This window comes from Balaenoptera acutorostrata, chromosome 10 (assembly GCF_949987535.1).
Source record: "Balaenoptera acutorostrata chromosome 10, mBalAcu1.1, whole genome shotgun sequence".
Lineage (NCBI taxonomy): Eukaryota > Metazoa > Chordata > Mammalia > Artiodactyla > Balaenopteridae > Balaenoptera > Balaenoptera acutorostrata.
The window spans coordinates 69,068,943-69,086,867 of record NC_080073.1 but is presented as its reverse complement, the minus strand read 5'-3'; the positions used below and the strand labels follow the sequence as shown (position 1 = coordinate 69,086,867).

Genomic DNA, 17,925 nt, shown 5'->3' with positions numbered 1-17,925 from the left:
ATTAGCAGGGTAGATATCTCCAATGAGGAAAAAGAAAGTAACTTGCTGAGCACTTAACTAAATACAAATAAAATGCTTGTTAATTTTATTATAAATAATACATGAATATTTCCCTTCTAAAAAAATTCAAACCTGATAGATAAGGCAAGAAAGGACACTGATCCATCATACTCAATCCCAGTCACTTCTCCAAGTAACTATATCATGACCTGCTTGGTATGAAGCCTTTTAGACTTTAAAAAATGCTTTCATGCCATACAGGTATACTATAAAAGCATACAGTTTTTAAAAAACATACAAACTATATACATCATTCTCATTCTGCAATACGTTTTTCTAAATTAACCTTCTAAAAATCCACCCATATTGGAAGACATATCTATCTAGTTCATTCCTTTTTAACTGCTGTATAATATTCTATGATTCTACTCTTTGAATTTTTAAGTTGTTTCTAACTGAACTATTACAAACAATGTTTCAATGAATAGGATCAGAGTGTACCATGAAATTCCAGGAGAGGACTCAATTTGCAGTTTTCCCAAAAGAATTTGGCTTCAAAACTCCTTTTTTCAAGAAACCGTCTCAGGATTAATGCTTAATGGCACACACTTTAAGAAATTACCTAACCCATCATTTACCAAAGTCCCCTATAAACTAATGTTTCTACAATCCTAGAATGACAGAAGAAAACTCTCTTGATCTATGAAACCTAAGAAGTAAACTGACCGACACCAAATTCTTCAACATATACCAGAGCAGGATGGATGTTTTATTCAACTTTGAATGTATATTTTTATTGCCTACCATGGTTCATTTCTGTAACCATCCCCCAATTGAATCTTGGTCCTCAGAACAGATCTAAGGAAAAAAATAATACAGAAAAGAAAGAAAGAAATAAGCAAAGCACTTGAACAATATAGTTCTCTATTGCTACAAAACTATTCATGGCCAACACAGATCTAAAAGTCACAGCAATGTACAGCTACAGGAAACAAAGGATCATGACACACCCCTGGTACACCTAACAGTCACTGAAGAGACTGCTTCAGAAAAGAACTAGGAGTTAGAAATATATTAATAATGGAATTCAGACTGTATAGCTGTGAAGCAAAACAAGCTTAATATCCAGCAAGCCAGCTGAAGCATCACTTCCGCACAGTACGTGAAAGCATTTTTAAACTCTAAAGAGCTACACAAATATACATTTTATTATTCATTTCATAAGCCTCCCGTGAAGGCCCCTATTTTGTTAAGTCTTATTTTTGCTGACCTGGAACAGCAAAACCATTTAGCACCATAATCTCCCCACCTTGGAAGATTTGCATACAATCTTTGATAGTGGGATTTTCTCCACATATTCTTTGCACCTAAAAAAGGACATGCTGGTTTCTCCCTAGAACATAATCGTCTCAAGTATTAATCCAAAATTATCTAGATAATAAGTCTATGTATTTTCTTCTTTTCACTTGCAATTTCTTCTAATCAATTATTTATGAAGAAAACAAGATAATGGAAATGTAATCTGTAGTTAATTAAGTTCAGTATCTTGCAATTGAACTACTCAGATTTTGAAAATCTCGTTGGAACGAGGGTGGGGGCAAACTCAACTCGGATGTATCTCAAAAGCATAATGCTTTCAGACTGTTAATGACACAAGGGTATGATCTTCTAAAAGGTAGGATCCTTTTATACTTCAGGGCCATGTCTCCTTTCTGTGTAAAAGCCAGGAGGTAAAGATGAGGTAGGATGCCACAGAATTTGGTAAATGAACCAATCTACCCTTCGTCTATACTCCACACTTGAATTTAGAAAGTAATTATATCTTTGCCAAACCTTCATTCCAGACTGACAAATCCTAGTCCTTTCAGTCTGTTCTTATGTGAAAACCACTACATTTCTTTAACTACTTTGACTTTAGTCTAGTTCCACTGTGTTTTCTTAATTCAAAGTAATGAGAACTCTGCTAGTGTGTTCTATTAAAGGTGAACAGTTTTTCCAGTTTTGCTTCACATATGCTCTCTGGTGATGATTCCCAGCATCTCTGCGAATAGAAGGTTAAAAACGGGTGAAGGTGAGGGGAGAGACAATAGAGGTGATAGATACAATCTAAAATATCTAGGAGGGCTTCCCGGGTGGCGCAGTGGTTGAGAATCCGCCTGCCAATGCAGAGGACATGGGTTCGAGCCCTGGTCTGGGAAGATCCCACATGCCGCAGAGCGGCTAGGCCTGTGCGCCACAACTACTGAGCCTGCGCCTCTGGAGCCTGTGCTCCGCAATGGGAGAGGCCGCGACAGTGAGAGGCCCGCGCACCACGATGAAGAGTGGCCCCCGCTCGCCGGAACTGGAGAAAGCCCTCACACAGAAACGAAGATCCAACACAGCCAAAAATAAATAAATAAATAAATTTATAAAATATAGGCAGTTAAATGATTAACATTTAAAAAAAAATATCTAGGAGATCTCCTAGGACATTATTAATTGATAGCTAACAGACTGCCATCTTCAAAATGTACTCTGGGTACATTTATTTTTTAAACCAACTCCACTGAAGCTTTTCTATTCACTCCCTTTGCATGTGTACCCCTAATGTTCTAATCTCAGAAGAAATTCTGTTTTCTGACTGTTTAAGGCTTTCTGGTTTTCCTTTTTCTAGATTATTTCTAAAAATACTGAGTGAGACCACTCCAGTATTAAGCCCATATAAAATCTATTCATAATATTTCTAAATCTCATAGTTTTAAATAGTTCTAAATCTCATAGTTTTCCTACAGTATGTCCCCAAACCCATAATAATTTAGCAAAGAAAAGAGACCTCTGTCAGTAAGTTATTTCCACTGGGTTCTCCCTTCCCCCATACTTGCTGTCTTCCTCAAAGAACTCTGGCAGACTGGTGAGATGAATACTTCTTAGAGACCTCTTGCTACACTGCTCCCCAAATATGACTTCTAACTATGGCTCTATCTCTTATAACTGTGGCCCTGGGCAGGCTAAGTCTGTGTCTCAACTCCCTCACTTGTAAGAGAGGATAATAACCGTTAACCACCCAGGACTGATATAAGGATTAAATAAGGCAACACACTTAAAGTGCTTAGCACAATGCAGGGCACACAGCACTTGATAAAAGTGGATTATTGTTATTCCCAAACCACAGAATCTGCAAAGAACTTTTACAAATCTAATCTCATTTGAAACTAAAACAACCCTAGGAGAAAGACTGTAATTATCCTCATTTCACTGCTGAAAAACAAACTTACAACAAGAAGCTTTAGAAAGGTTAGCAGCTTCGCCTAAATCACAACTTTGGCTAAGAGGCAAGGATAGATTCCAAATCTAGGTCTTTTGTTTCCCATATTCTTTTCATCTAATCACGCTGCTTCCCCCAAACCATCCTGCCTTCATCCATTATTGATTTTAGAAGTTTTTCTTTCTATTGCTTGTCAGAAATTAAAGAGAAAACCAGTAGTTTCCAGGGTCATTGTTGCTGCAGTTCTTATCAAACAGGAGTTATAGTCATAAAGCAAGAATCCTGTGATAGAAGGGTTATATTTTTCCATGAATAAAAATAGCATTAGTGTTTTACTGCTTATATTGCAATATATGCTCAATGAAAAACATCAGTCAATATAGAAAGAAATAAAAACTTCAAAAATCAAAGCTGTGGTAAAATACATACAGATATATCTTTGGGCATCTACTCCATCTGCTCCATTTATTCCTTGGAATAAACTCCTAGAAATAAAATTGCTATGGAGAAAGGTAAATAACTTTTAGGTTTTGATATGTACTGCCAGACTGTCCTCTATAAATATACCAATTTATACTCCTTTGGGCAGCACGGAGCATCCATTCTCCAGAACTCTGGCCAACACTCAGTGTTTCAATCTTCCTCATCTTTGCTAATTTGGTAAGTGAAATATGATAGCTCATTTTAATGTGGTCATTTAAAAAGTCATTCATTTTTATCAACACTTGCAAAATTTCACCTTTGAGAGCCTTAAAAGATTTGGGTGGGTGGGGAAAAAAACCCATGCTGGGTAGATATTAGGTAATAGCAGTGATTTATTTGCATCAAGTTTGTCAGACTTGACTAGAATCATTGGATGTTTCCCATAACTTGCTCTTATCTCCCTGGAAGTCTAAGATGACAACAAGATATGATGACAAGACCACCCACTAGACTGAGGCAAAGCAGGTTCTGGCTTTGGCTTTGTTACTAAGCCACGTCACCAAGAAAAGGTCCTTTAAGCTTCAGTGTTTTCATCCATAAAAATGGGATGATATTGGCCACTACCAAGTTAGGCAATCCTTTCTCAATGAGGATGTATGGAAAAGCCCTCAGAAAGCATTAAGTGCTATACAAGGGCAAGAGACATATAGTTAGTATGGAATCTCCCTTATCTAACTGCTGAGTTAGCATTTATTTGGCGCTTTAAGCTCATCATACCCATCCTCCACTTTTGGATATACTTTTTATGTTCTATTGTATAGTTCTACTGATTTCAGCTACATTTCTCTTTTTGATTCAGTGAAATGACATACTGTACTGCTTTTAGAATTCTCTGAATTATTTTTTGCCTCAGGTGCCTAACTTTCCATTTGCTTTTGATCTTCTGTGTCTTTCCATTTTTCCCTCAGGAACACACCATATCTTCCCTTTCTGCCAAGCTGTCTTTTTTCTTTCTTTCTTTCTTTCTTTCTTTCTTTTTTTGGCCACGCCATGCAGCATGTGGCATCTTAGTTCCCCAGGATCAAACCTGCGCCCCCTGAAGTGGAAGCGCAGAGTCTTAACCACTGGACCACCAGGGAAGTCCTCAAGCTGTCTTTTCTTTAGCTCTTTTACTCCTGTAGAATTTTAAAAAAACAGACAAACAATAATCTTGCACTTGGGCAGTACTGTACATTTCATTGTTCCTGGAAGAAAATACTGAAAAGACAAAAATTACCCGTAACTCCTCTTCCAAACTTTCCTAAGTATACATATATTCCTTTTATTTTTACAATTTGAAATTCTGCTGTAAACATTACTATACGGTATTCTTAACATATCATGAACTTGGCTGTATGTCAATCATATTCTTAAATAATATTTTTCTTTTTTTCCCCCAATTTATTTATTTACTTTTGGCTGCATTGGGTCTTCGTCGCTGCCCACGGGCTTTTCTCTAGCTGTGGTAAGCAGGGGCTGCTCTTCATTGCGGTGCGCGGGCTTCTCATTGTGGTGGCTTCTCTTGTTGCGGAGCACGGGCTCTAGGAGTGCGGGCTTCAGTAGTTGTGGCACGCGGGCTGTAAAGCGCAGGCTAAGGAGTTGTGGTGCACGGGCTTACGTGCTCCGCGGCATGTGCGATCTCCCCAGACGAGGCATCGAAGCGGTGTCTCCTGCATTGGCAGGCGATTCTTAACCACTGTGCCACCAGGGAAGTCCCTCTTAAATCATTTTCAATGGTACACAAGATTTTATTATATGGTTGTACCAAATTTTACTCAACTGATTTCATATATCTTTTTTTAACATTTAACCTTTAACCCATATAGAATTCATTTTGGCATGCAGCACAGTATATAGATCTAACAAAATTCAAATGGTTCACCAACTAACTGCCTTAATATATTCTGAAGAGTCCATTTTTTCTGCACTGATTTGAGATGTCACCTTTATCAAATACTAACATATAATTTATGCTTGGTCTGGTTTTTAAACTCTGTTCCACTGATTAATCTTACTTCTGTGCAAATGTAATGTATAATTTTAATTTAACAATCTTGACATCATTTCTCTATGTCATTTATTGAGAACTTCTAAAATGGTATTTTTAAGTTGTCAACAGGTAAGTTTTTCCTTCTAATCTTTAAAATTATGTCTTAACTGCTCATTTACCTTTTTTTCTGCAATGATTAACACCAGTTTTACTAGTTTAGAATTACTGTGTTAAGTTTCATAGAACAGTAAATTTAATGGATATGGCAGTTGCACACAGACTCCCCATACCAGTTTATTACCCAGAATGTAGCTTTGTTTGTTCTAACTCTTACTATATGGAAGTAAAAATTTGCTTTACCTAAAAATATCACTGCTGTAATTCATTCCAATGAAATATTTTTTAAAAATGTGTGGATAATTAGATGTATTAATACTAGAGCATTTTTGCTGTTTATTATTAAGAGACAGTATTTAATCAAAATTTTAATTCAAAGTAAAAAAGTTTAGGGCTTCCCTGGTGGTGCAGTGGTTGAGAATCTGCCTGCCATTGCAGGGGACACGGGTTCGAGCCCTGGTCTGGGAAGATCCCACATGCCGTGGAGCAACTGGGCCCGTGAGCCACAACTACTGAGCCTGCGCGTCTGGAGCCTGTGTTCCGCAACAAGAGAGGCCGCAACAGTGAGAGGCCCGCGCACCGCGATGAAGAGTGGCCTCCGCTCGCTGCAACTAGAGAAAGCCCTCGCACAGAAACGAAGACCCAACACAGCCAAAAATAAACATAATAAATAAATAAATTTTAAAAAGTTTATTTCAGCTATTTTAACACACATAAATACATTATATACTTTAAAGATAGGTTAGAAGACTTTTTTCTGTGCAGGAAAATAACCTCTCATGATATTGCATTTCTTGAATACCAGTCAAGGTTCATACACATTCCTTTCTTATATACTCTGCCTGTGGACCTAAGCAATTGTATAATTAATCCCTGGTAAAGATCAATCCCCTTCCCCTAACCCCTTTCTCTTTTGCTTTTTTCTTTTCAAAGAACTAATGTTATAAAAGGTTTTCCCATTTTCCATGCCGTTCCCTCATGAAGTCTCAAACTAAGGGAAGCTACACTTAATCATAAGCTATCCTGCCTCTCACATTACCAGCAAGTGCTTTGGAGCCCACACGGCTTACTAGCTGTGTAAGTCTGGGCCCATGAAAAACTTCTCTGAGACCCAATTTTCTCATCTATAAATTAATAATAATAGTATCTACGTGAAAGAACTGTTTTAGGGATTACAAATACTTCAAAGAAAGCAATCTCTGGCATATGGTAAACAATAAAAAGAGTTAGCTGTTATTACTGTTTATATACTTAAAACTAGCTTCAAGCTTACAAAAATCATTCAAAGTCCTTATTTTTAAAATCTCTACTTGTTTCTTCTTTCTTGCATTAACACCTAGCCTCCACATTACCCATCACCTCAGTTCCAGTACCAACAACTCTCTGTATCTCTGGGTATCTGTATTTTTATAGAGAACAAGTACTAGAACCCTTATATATCCATTTGCAGAGGTAATAAAGCTTAATTATGATACCACTGTTAACTCTTAATTCCAAACATTTGCTGATAACAAACATGTTATTTCTGTAAACCAAACCTGTAGTTTTAGGACTAAAACCTGTACAGTTTTCTAATGGACCTTTTGTACTGACTAAGCACTTTTATCAGCCAGGTTTCTTTTTTTTAAATCTCTCAAAATTATAGAGAAGTTTCTGGTAGTCTCTTCAGATTATCAACAAATTAGTCAACATATACAGTCAGCATATATTTTCCAAACACCTACTGTGTGGAAGGCACATGGCACTTTGTGCCAGCACTGAGGGACACAAAGGATTGAGCAACATTTTCAAGGGTTAGAGCTAAGCTCCGACTGGTTAGGTGGGGATATATGAAAAAGATAAGCAAATTTACGTAATAAATACAGAATAAGTGATTCAAACCAGTGGTTCCAGATTCTCGGGCCTATCTTTACAGTGGGGTCTGGGAATTTATAATTTTTAAAAAAGTCAACTTCTCAGGTAGCTCTCATGTGGCATTCAGGTTTTAAGATAAACATAAAAGTTAGAGAAAATCACCTCTAGATAGTATGGTTGGGAAAAGGAAGTCTTCATATGAGACAAAATCTGAGCTGGGCTCTGAAGTAAAGATAAGATTTTCTCCTCAACTTTTTATTTTGAAACTTTTCAAATCTACAGGAAAATGGAAAAAATCATTACAATCAGTAAAATCTTATATATCCGCCAGACTGACCAATGATTATCTGCCTAATTTGTGTGTGAGCCTGTGCTCTCCCACCACACACATTTTTCTGAATCACTTTAAAGTTACAGACATCACAACACTTCACCCAGTTACTTTAGCAAGCACATTCTGAGAACATTCTCTTAAAAAACACAACAGTACTGTTTCCACATCTAAGAAAATGAGCAATTCCATAATACTAATATATAACCCATAATCAAATTTACTCAATTGGCCTCATATTTAATTTCAGAACCTTTTTTTTTGGATCCATAATTCAATCAAGGCTCATTCCTTACATTTGGTTGTTCTGAGTCTTTTAATCTTGCATATTCTATACCACTGCCCCCCCCCTGCAATTTGGGGGGGATTGTTTTGTTTTACATGAAATTGACTTTTTAAAAAAGCCTAGGTCCGAAAATGTTAACCCTCCTACACTGTTGGTAGGAATGTAAATTAGTGCAGCCACTATGGAAAACAGTATGGAGGTTCCATGCTAAAAATAGAGATACCATATGATCCACTCCTGGGCATATATTCAGAAAAGACAAAAACTCTAATTCAAAAAGATACATGCGGGGCTTCCCTGGTGGCGCAGTGGTTGAGAATCTGCCTGCTAATGCGGGAGACACGGGTTCGAGCCCTGGTCTGGGAAGATCCCACATGCCACGGAGCAGCTGGGCCCGTGAGCCACAGCTGCTGAGCCTGCGCGTCTGGAGCCTGTGCCCCGCAACGGGAGGGGCCGCGATAGTGAAAGGGCCGCGCACCGCGATGAAGAGCGGTCCCCGCACCGCGATGAAGAGTGGCCCCCACTTGCCGCAACTAGAGAAAGCCCTCGCACGAACCGAAGATCCAGCACAGCCAAAAATAAATAAATAAATAAATAAAATTAAAAAAAAAAAAAAAAAAAGATACATGCACCCAAATGTTTACAGCAGCACTATTTACAATAGCCAAGACATGGAAACAACCCAAGGGCCCATCAACAGATGACTGGTAGATATCTACACACACACACACAATGGAATATTATTCAGCCATAAAAAAGAATGAAATATTGCCATTTGCAGCAACATGGTTAGACTTAGAGAATATCATACTAAGTAAGCCAAAGACAAATATTATGATACCACTTATATGTGGAATTTGAAAAATAATACAAATGAACCTATATACAAAACAGAGACAGACTCACAGATACGGAAAACAAACTTATGGCTATCAAAGGGGAAAGGGGGGGAGGATAAATTAGGAGTATGGGATTAACAGATACAAACTACTATACATAAAATAGATAAGCAACAAGGATTCACTATACAACACAGAACTATATTCAGTATCTTATAATAACTGTAATGGAAAATAATCTGAAAAAACATAACTGAATCACTTGCTGTACACCTGAAACTAACACAATATTGTAAATCGACTATACTTCAATAAAAAATAAAATAAAATAAAAATAAAAAATTTTTTAAATTAAAAAGTCTAAGGCTTCCCTGGTGGCGCAGTGGTTGAGAATCTGCCTGCTAATGTAGGGGACACGGGTTCGAGCCCTGGTCTGGGAAGATCCCACGTGCCGCGGAGCAGCTGGGCCCGTGAGCCACAATTACTGAGCCTGCGCGTCTGGAGCCTGTGCTCCGCAACAAGAGAGGCCGCGATAGTGAGAGGCCCGCGCACCGCGATGAAGAGTGGCCCCCGCTTGCCACAACTAGAGAAAGCCCTCGCACAGAAATGAAGACCCAACACAGCCATAAATAGATAAATAAACAAATATTTAAAAAAAAAAAAAACTTAAAAAAAAAAAAAAGTCTAGGTCAGTTCTAACATCCGTCTGATTGTTTCCACGTGATTAGATACAAATTTAATTTTCTTAAACAAGAATATGTACATGTATAGATGAAAGCTAAGTCCTTCCAAATGTCATCACATCAGAGGCACATAATGCCAGGCTACCCCACTACAGGGGATAAGTTTGATCATGTGGTTAAAGTGGTGACCATAGGTCTATCCATTGTAAAGAGAGATCTAATACCCTATCTCCCAATAACTCTTCACCCAGTGGTTTTAGCATCTGTTGATGATTCTTGCCTGAATCAGTTATTACATTTGGGACTACAAAATGATAACTTTCTAATTTTATCATTCCTCCTACATTTACTGTCTAGCATTCTTCTGTTAAGTAAACTATTTCTTCACTCTCCCTTTATCTTCCTTTTAAGTATTATTATGAACTCAAAGATTTGTTTTAATCTAATATATTGTAACAATCCATTACCATCCTTTTTTTTCAAGTTGTCCAATTTTTGGTTCAAATTGTCCCAGGTGGGACTTCCCTGGTGGCACAGTGGTTAAGACTACTCGCTCCCAATGCAGGGGGCCCGGGTTCGACCCCTGGTCAGAGAACTAGATCCCACATGCATGCCGCAACTAACTCACATGACACAACTAAGGAGCCTGCGAGCCAAAACTAAGGAGCCCACATGCCACAACTAAGGAGCCTGCCTGCCACAACCAAATAGACCCAGCACAACCAAATTAAATAAATAAATAGTCCCAGTTATGGCTAATATGGTTCCCTTCAAGCCTTCATCTGTGTCATTTAACCCTAATTCTATTGGCTGATGAGGCTACTTCCTGTACAAGATTTTTCTTTTTTTAATGAAAGTTCATAGCAGCTTTATTCTTTTTTGTGTGTGTGTGTGTGAGAGGAATTTTATTTTATTTTATTCTATTCTATTCTATTTTATTTTGTACAAGATTTTTCTAAGCTCACCTTTTACCATCTCTGACCCAGACCTAGAATCAGCTATTCCTCCCTGGAGCCTTTGTTCCTTTTAGTGGACAAAAGCATTTATAAATCAGGATCTGAGCACTAGGTGTCTTCATAGCTATTGAGATATCATCATCTCCTGAAATGGTCTAGAAGCAAAGTTGGGGATTAAAAAAAAAAAAAAAAAAGAATTTATATTGATATTTTCAACTCAAATTCAACATTATAGTTTTTCTTTACTTACTTTATATTAGTACTATATCTTTTCTCTCACAATGAAAATCTTGGTTCATAAACTAGTTTTTAAATTATAATGTTAATATTACTAACAATAAACCTACTGAGTTTAAGTCTTTTGGGGGTCAATTCTTTTTGTCCTTAAAGTATATCCCACTAGGGATGTACAGTCAGTGTGCTATGTTCAAGTTATTTTATTTTTATTTTTTCTCTGTATGTCCTGTAATTTAGGTTCATTTTTAAACACTCAATTATAGCTTATTTTTCATTATTTTTAAATTTAATTTTTGAATATGTAAAACATTTACATTCTTCAAAAGTTAAACTGTTACAAAAAAGGAATGCTCAGAGAAGTGTCTCTCCCTTCCCCTTTCCCTCCAATATTTTCCTATCTATTCCCTACAGATAACTAGTTTTATTAATTTGTTTATCTTTCATGTTTCTATTTATAGAAATAAGCATAATGTGTGTATATACATATAAATTCTTAATTCTTCTTTTTCTTATACAAAAGATGGAATACCATATCCAGTCCTGTACTTTGCTATTTTTACTTAACAATATACCTCAAATTCACTCCATAGGAGTGATTAGAAGTCGTCCTCATTCTTTTTAATGGCTGTTTAATACTCCACTCTTAGATATTAATAGGTAGAACTTTGATAGAGAAAAAAGGAAAGAGCATTTTAGACAGGGTGAATGGTGTATAACAAGCAGGAAAGTAAGCGTGAACAGGCTTTATACTATATGAAGGAGTGCGGGCAGTGGGGAGAGCAACCAGGTTAGAGTGAAGGGTGGGAGAAATCAGAATCACCATACCATACGACTTCAGGGAAGCCCATGCACACCATCATTTAAGGAGCTGTACAACGCACAACTCAGATGGCTGTATACAACAGCCCTAGAAGATAAGGTTGAAAACCAAGCTGGAGCTAGCTTATGGAGGCCTTGAGTTATAAAGTAAAATACAGTTAGGACTTTGTCTTGTAGCCAAAGTTTTTACACAGAGAAGTGTCATGTTCAACATGTTGCTTTAAGATAAATACAATCACAGAGGGACTAGAAGAGTAAGAGGTTATTGGAATTGTCTAGGCATGAAAGGATCTCAGTGGGTTGACAGCAAGAAGGGTAGTACCTAAGACACAGTCCTGCCTACCTTCAAAGAGCTTACAATCCTAGTTGTTGAGAATGTGAAACACAAGAGTTACATAATACAGAAAAGTGATATTTTAGAATCAGAAGAGACCTTAGTGATTATTTTGTCCAGTGGTTCTCAAGTCTAGCTGATAATCAGAATCACCTAGCGGAACTTGTTAAAAACATTCTTGGGCCCTATTCCCCAGAGATTCTGATTTAGTAGGTCTAGGGTGGATCTGAGAATGTGAATTATTTTTTTCATATGGGATCTTATTTCCCCGACCAGGGATCGAACCCATGCCCCTGCAGTGGAAGTGCGGAGTCTTAACCACTGGACTGCGGGGGAAGTCCCAAGAATATGAATTTTTAACAAACTCCTCAGCTGATCCTGTGGACTAGCTATGTTTGGGAACAACTCATCTGGTATACCCTTTCATCTCATGAATGAGAGACTGAATCACAACAATATTCTTTTCGAAGGATATTCTAGGAGATTACAAACTTAGAGTAGGGAGGCCTTTTTAATCAAGACCAAAAACCCAAAAGCTAAAAAAGAAGAGAAAGACAAATCTGACTACAAAAATTTTTTTTAACTTTTGTATGGCAAGGAATCCTATAAAGAAAAAAAAAAAACTTGAAAAATTGTATTTGCAACAGACTTTTACAAAGAGTTATTATCACAATATTCAAGGGCTTATGAAAATGCATGAAACTAACCCAACAGAAAAATGCACAAAGGATGGGGAAAAAAGGGAAATACCCAAGAACTTGGTGAAACTACATTAATAGGCTAGGAAATAGAATTTAAGGCAAAAAAACTACACAAGTTGGGCAAGGCATAACATTTGAAGATATCTGCTGCCAGAACCACTTCTCTTCCTCATTTCTACCTTGGAAGAAAGCCGTAACAAGAGAAGAGATAAAGGAGAGAAGAGGGCGTTCCAATTCCACAGAAAGGCAGGAATGCCTCTGATTCCACATCCCTTCTCCTTCATTTTCCTCTATGAATTGCTGAGGCCAGGCTAGCAAGCTGGCAGATAAAACACAAGGACAGTAGTGACAAGATTATAACTGCTTGGATATATTTTCCTGTCTTCTCTACTTGACATCCCTAACTTACCGCCCTTAGTACCTTTTTGTCAATATAACTTATGCCCAAGAACAGCTTTTGAGCCAGAAGAGACTATATTACAGTTACTTGGATTTAAATTAAGACTTAAGACCTTACATTAATTTATAACTGTCTAAAGGCCTTTAAACAGTTTCCTTTACAACTTTATCAAATTACCTATTAAAAAAAAGACTTAAATAACGATAGCATTTTTATTCACTACTCAGTTTAAAATATAAAATAAGACAAATATAGTTTAATCCCCTAAAACCAGGATCCTAAATTTGACATTGCCATTTAAAACTATACTTATCATCTTAATATGTTCTCTTTTCTTGTTTTAGCACTTTAATTGTCTCCCAAGCAAATCTTTAAGTACTCAAAAAACCTTTAGTAAATCCTAAAAAAGTAAACTTTTGAATCTAGTATATCTCAAGAAGTTCTTAAATATTGCAACACCCTTTCAAAATGCAAAGTTTTCTTATATCCTTAAACGAATAATCAAATCTAAACCCAGTTACTCAAGAACACATTTTACACTGGAATCAAATTAATCAGTTGAGATTCTTCAATATGCCAAATCATCACAAACATTCCATCTTAAGTCCAGATGGACTTAAACTTCACTGAGAACATATATCATGTGCTACATATTATTCTAAGTACTTTATAAATATTATTTAACTTAATACTCAAAAAAAAAACTTTTATGAAGTAGGTACTATTATTACCCCCATTTACAGATGAGGAAACTGAGGAAGAAAGAGGTTAAGTTCCCACAGTCACATAACTAATAAATAGTAGAGCCAGGCTTCAAAACCCAGGCTTCTGGCTCCAGAGTCAAATGCATGTTACCCTTAAGCTGCGTTGCCTCTCCTTATAGGTCTGATTTACTTCATGAATTCTATGTAAGTTTCACAGGTTTGGAGATATGATTTCAAGCCCAAGATGTGGAGCCAGGACATATGACCTTTCTGTGCCAGTAACAGGCACACCTAGCACCTTTTCTGTTTAAATAGTTGCCTTGAGATGACCTCTAAATCAATTAACTCCAGATAGGGGTTGATTTTACAATCTGAGTTCCCCGAGTTCAAATTAAGACCTTACCTAATTCTGCTGTAACTTTCAACTTTATTTTATTACCTAAAAACAGGGTAGACCAAATTCTGTAATTTCCACACAGGTGCTTCTATCTTTTCATGGATTCAACTAGTTATGGTCATTCTAACGACACCTTTAAGCTAGGAACAATCCAAGGTACATAACAGACCAGGCAAAGCTCATGACTCCTAAGAAACAGCCAGTCAACATATGAGGTCCCTAATGTCCAGGGCACTCTTCTGCTTGCTATTATCTAAAACCCTCTATAGGAAGAGATACACAAGCTGTTAAAGACTACTTAATGGCAAACTTCCAGGAAATATCCAAAGATATACTATTAGCAATAATGTCTTTAAACAGTACAAGGGACTGCAATTAAAAAAATTTTAAACGTATTACTCAATACAGTAGGCCATTTTATAAGAAAGAGCTAAGTTTTGGTACAGTAAGAAAAGATCGGAAGGTCTTAGGGGACAGATCCATGGATCAGTACTGTAGCAATAGAACAAACATTGAAAATTCTGGAGACAATCCTAAATCACTGTGTCAGAAGATGGTTCAAGGACCAGTATCAATTAGCATCAAAAGTTTTCACCGACTCTTAGCAAAAATGAGGGCAAAGGAGATGATGTAACACATGGGGGCGGGCACACACACACACAATTATTATCCCAGTTCTAAGACACCTGACATTGACTAAGACATCAATATAATAACAGCGTTTCAGGAAAGCACTATTATATTAAATAAATACATGATTTTAAGATATAGCCTGATTTCAAAAATATTAAAATGTGAATTGAAAATTATGGTACATATTAGTGTAATGCTTTCTTGGTACCTAAATTAAATCTTTACTTCTTTTTTGATATTAAATGTCTTTTCTTTTACAACATAATTAATGGTGACAGAAAATGATAGTCAGATTTTTTTTTAATGTCCTAAAAGGCTGGCAACCTGATGATGGGCTCCCAATTTCCCCCCACAATTTTACCAATCATAAATCTCAAAAAAAATCTGGGTCCCAATCACCTTCCATCTAGGACTACAAAAACACTTTTATTAGTTCAGTCCAGTCTACCTAAAAATATCCCCCAATAAAGAATCTCTTGCTTAGCTCACCCTATTGGTGGCCAGCAATCCTCAAGGGAAAAAAAATTTTTTTCCCTTGCGCCAAGCTGAAGTCTGCCTTCTCCCCACACCCACCGTGACTTCCACGCATTGGCAAGTCCTATGCCCTGGAATAATGCATCCATCAGAATGGGATGGGTAAAACAGAAAACAAAAACCAAAAAAAACCCCCATCTGTTTGAAGGCATTAGACAACTAGTAAGATAGCCAAGACTGCAGAGAAGCTGTGATGGTCAGTTTTATACAGCAACTCGCGAGGCTACAGTCCTAGTTATTCAATCAAACACTAATCTACGTGTTACTGTGAAGGTATTTGGAAGATTATCCTAGATAATATGGGTGGGCCTGATCCAACCAATTGAAAGGCTTTAAGGGCAGAACTGAGGTTTCTCTGAGGAAGAAGAAATTTGACTGGAATGCAGCTTCAACTCCTGCCCAAGAGTCCCAGCCTGCTGTTCCTGATGGCCTAGTCCAGTCTCCACAATGTATACACCAACTCCCTTCAATAAGCAGCTTAATATATATGTGTGTATATTTATATACAAATAGATAGATGACATAGATTATTTTGATGATATATAAATACTACACAGAACCATACTACATAATTAAAACCATCCTTTAAAGAAAACTTCAGGACCAAGTGGCTTGACTAGCAAATTCTTCCACACCTTTAAGGAAGAAATTACATCAATCTTATACAAATGCTTCCAGAGAACAGAAAAAGAGGGCCTATATCCCAATTCATTTTCTGAGGCCAGCATAACACTGACCCAAAACTTGACAAGAACATTACCAAAAAGCATTACAGATGACTTTTTCTCATAAGCACAAAATCCTATACAAATTATTAAAAAATCAAACCCAGATACATCAAAAAGGATAATACATATGGCAAAGGTTGACTTAACATTCTAAAATCAATATAATTTACCACATTGAAAGGCTAAAAAAGTTTTAGAATAATAACTAAAATAGCATGAAACAGTATAGATAAACTAGACTTAAAAAGGGCAGGTTGAAACAATAAATATAGTCATAGAAAAAAATATTAAAAATATAAACAACTATTCTCCCTTAATTGTAGGCTTATCATATGTGATTTTTAAAAATTGTTTTATTGAGTATGCCAAAGTCTCTAAAATGAATGTGTTATTACTTTTAAAATGAGAAAGGAAAATGTATCTGTAAAAACATGGAACTCTTCAAGAAAATGTTGGAGTATTTTTAAAGCTTAGAACAGTTTAAAAGAAATTTTTTAAAGTTTCAGAAGAAAATGATATATTACTAAAGAGATTTGGTAATTTTAAAAAATTTTCCCATCTAGATTAAAGAAGAAATATTAGGAATATAAGACAAATTAGGAATTCAGGTTAAAAACATGAAATAGTTTCTCAAGCAGATTATTCAATAGGATGACAGAATAATCTTGGTAGCTTTAAATCCAACACAAGGGCTTAATGTGGAGGCATGGTGTGCTTCTTAGGGTACTCAACAGCAAGCATGGTTCTAAGGAACAGGGAGAAGGTAGGACAGGTGGGTAGGCACAGGATAAAGGATGATGCTCGAATCCCAAATCAGAGGGCGCTCAACAATAACGACAATGGAACATTCAGATTACCTGACATTTAATTCCCTAAACAGATTGTTATGAGATAAATTAAATTGTGTTTCCCTCAAAATTCATATGTTGAAGTCCATTACCCTAAATCCTCAGAATGTGACTGGAAATAGGGCCTTAAAGAGGTGATTAAGAGTAAATGAAGTCATTAGGGTGGGCCCTAATCCAATACAACTGGTGTCCTTTTAAGTAGAGGAGATGAGGACACACAGGCACAGAGGGAAGACTGACCATGTGAAGACACAGGGAGGAGAAGGCAGCCACCTACAAGCCAAGGAGAGAGGCCTCAGAAGAAACCAACCCCGCCAACACCTTGAACTTGGGCTTCCAGCCTCCAGAATTGTGGGAAAATAAATTTCTGTTGTTTAAGCCACACAGTTTGTGGTACTTTGTTAGGACAGTCCTAGCAAACTAATACACAGATACAACTGCAAAATTAAATTTTACCCTCTCCCACAAAAAAAGAGTAATTTAGGGCAAACACAATGTAGGCGTCTTACATGGTTTTAAGGTATGGACTGTGATCTTCATATAGAAGTGTAGATCATTAGTTGTTTTATTCTAAGGAAGTTGAACTTTCTTAACCAAATCATGTCACAGATCTTTCTACTACACCCCAGTGCTTTCCAAAATGTTAGTAAGCCCCGCCCCCATGTTATAGTAAGAACAGAGATAAAGTTTAATTTATATCTATACTTATCATAAAAGCCTTAATATTTCAATGCTGGAAAGGACATTGAATCTGAAATCTGAATCTAAAGAAAATATCTTAAATTAAAATATTAAAAAAAAAAAACAGTTAACAGCCAGCATCTCCTG

The 17,925-nt window shown here is 36.7% G+C and overlaps 1 protein-coding gene across 3 annotated transcripts in view; it reads right to left on the bottom strand.

Moving 5' to 3' along the window:
* The window catches only part of KCTD20 (potassium channel tetramerization domain containing 20), a 37,140-nt gene that overhangs the window by 13,979 nt on the left and 5,236 nt on the right, over positions 1 to 17,925 (bottom strand). The window contains exon 2 of one of the 3 annotated variants that reach the window (XM_007197960.3): positions 805 to 858. The exons of the other annotated variants lie outside the window; for them this stretch is intronic. The gene's annotated coding sequence lies outside the window, so the exon portion shown is untranslated. The remainder of the gene's footprint in view (positions 1 to 804; positions 859 to 17,925) is intronic. 3 annotated transcript variants of the gene reach the window in all.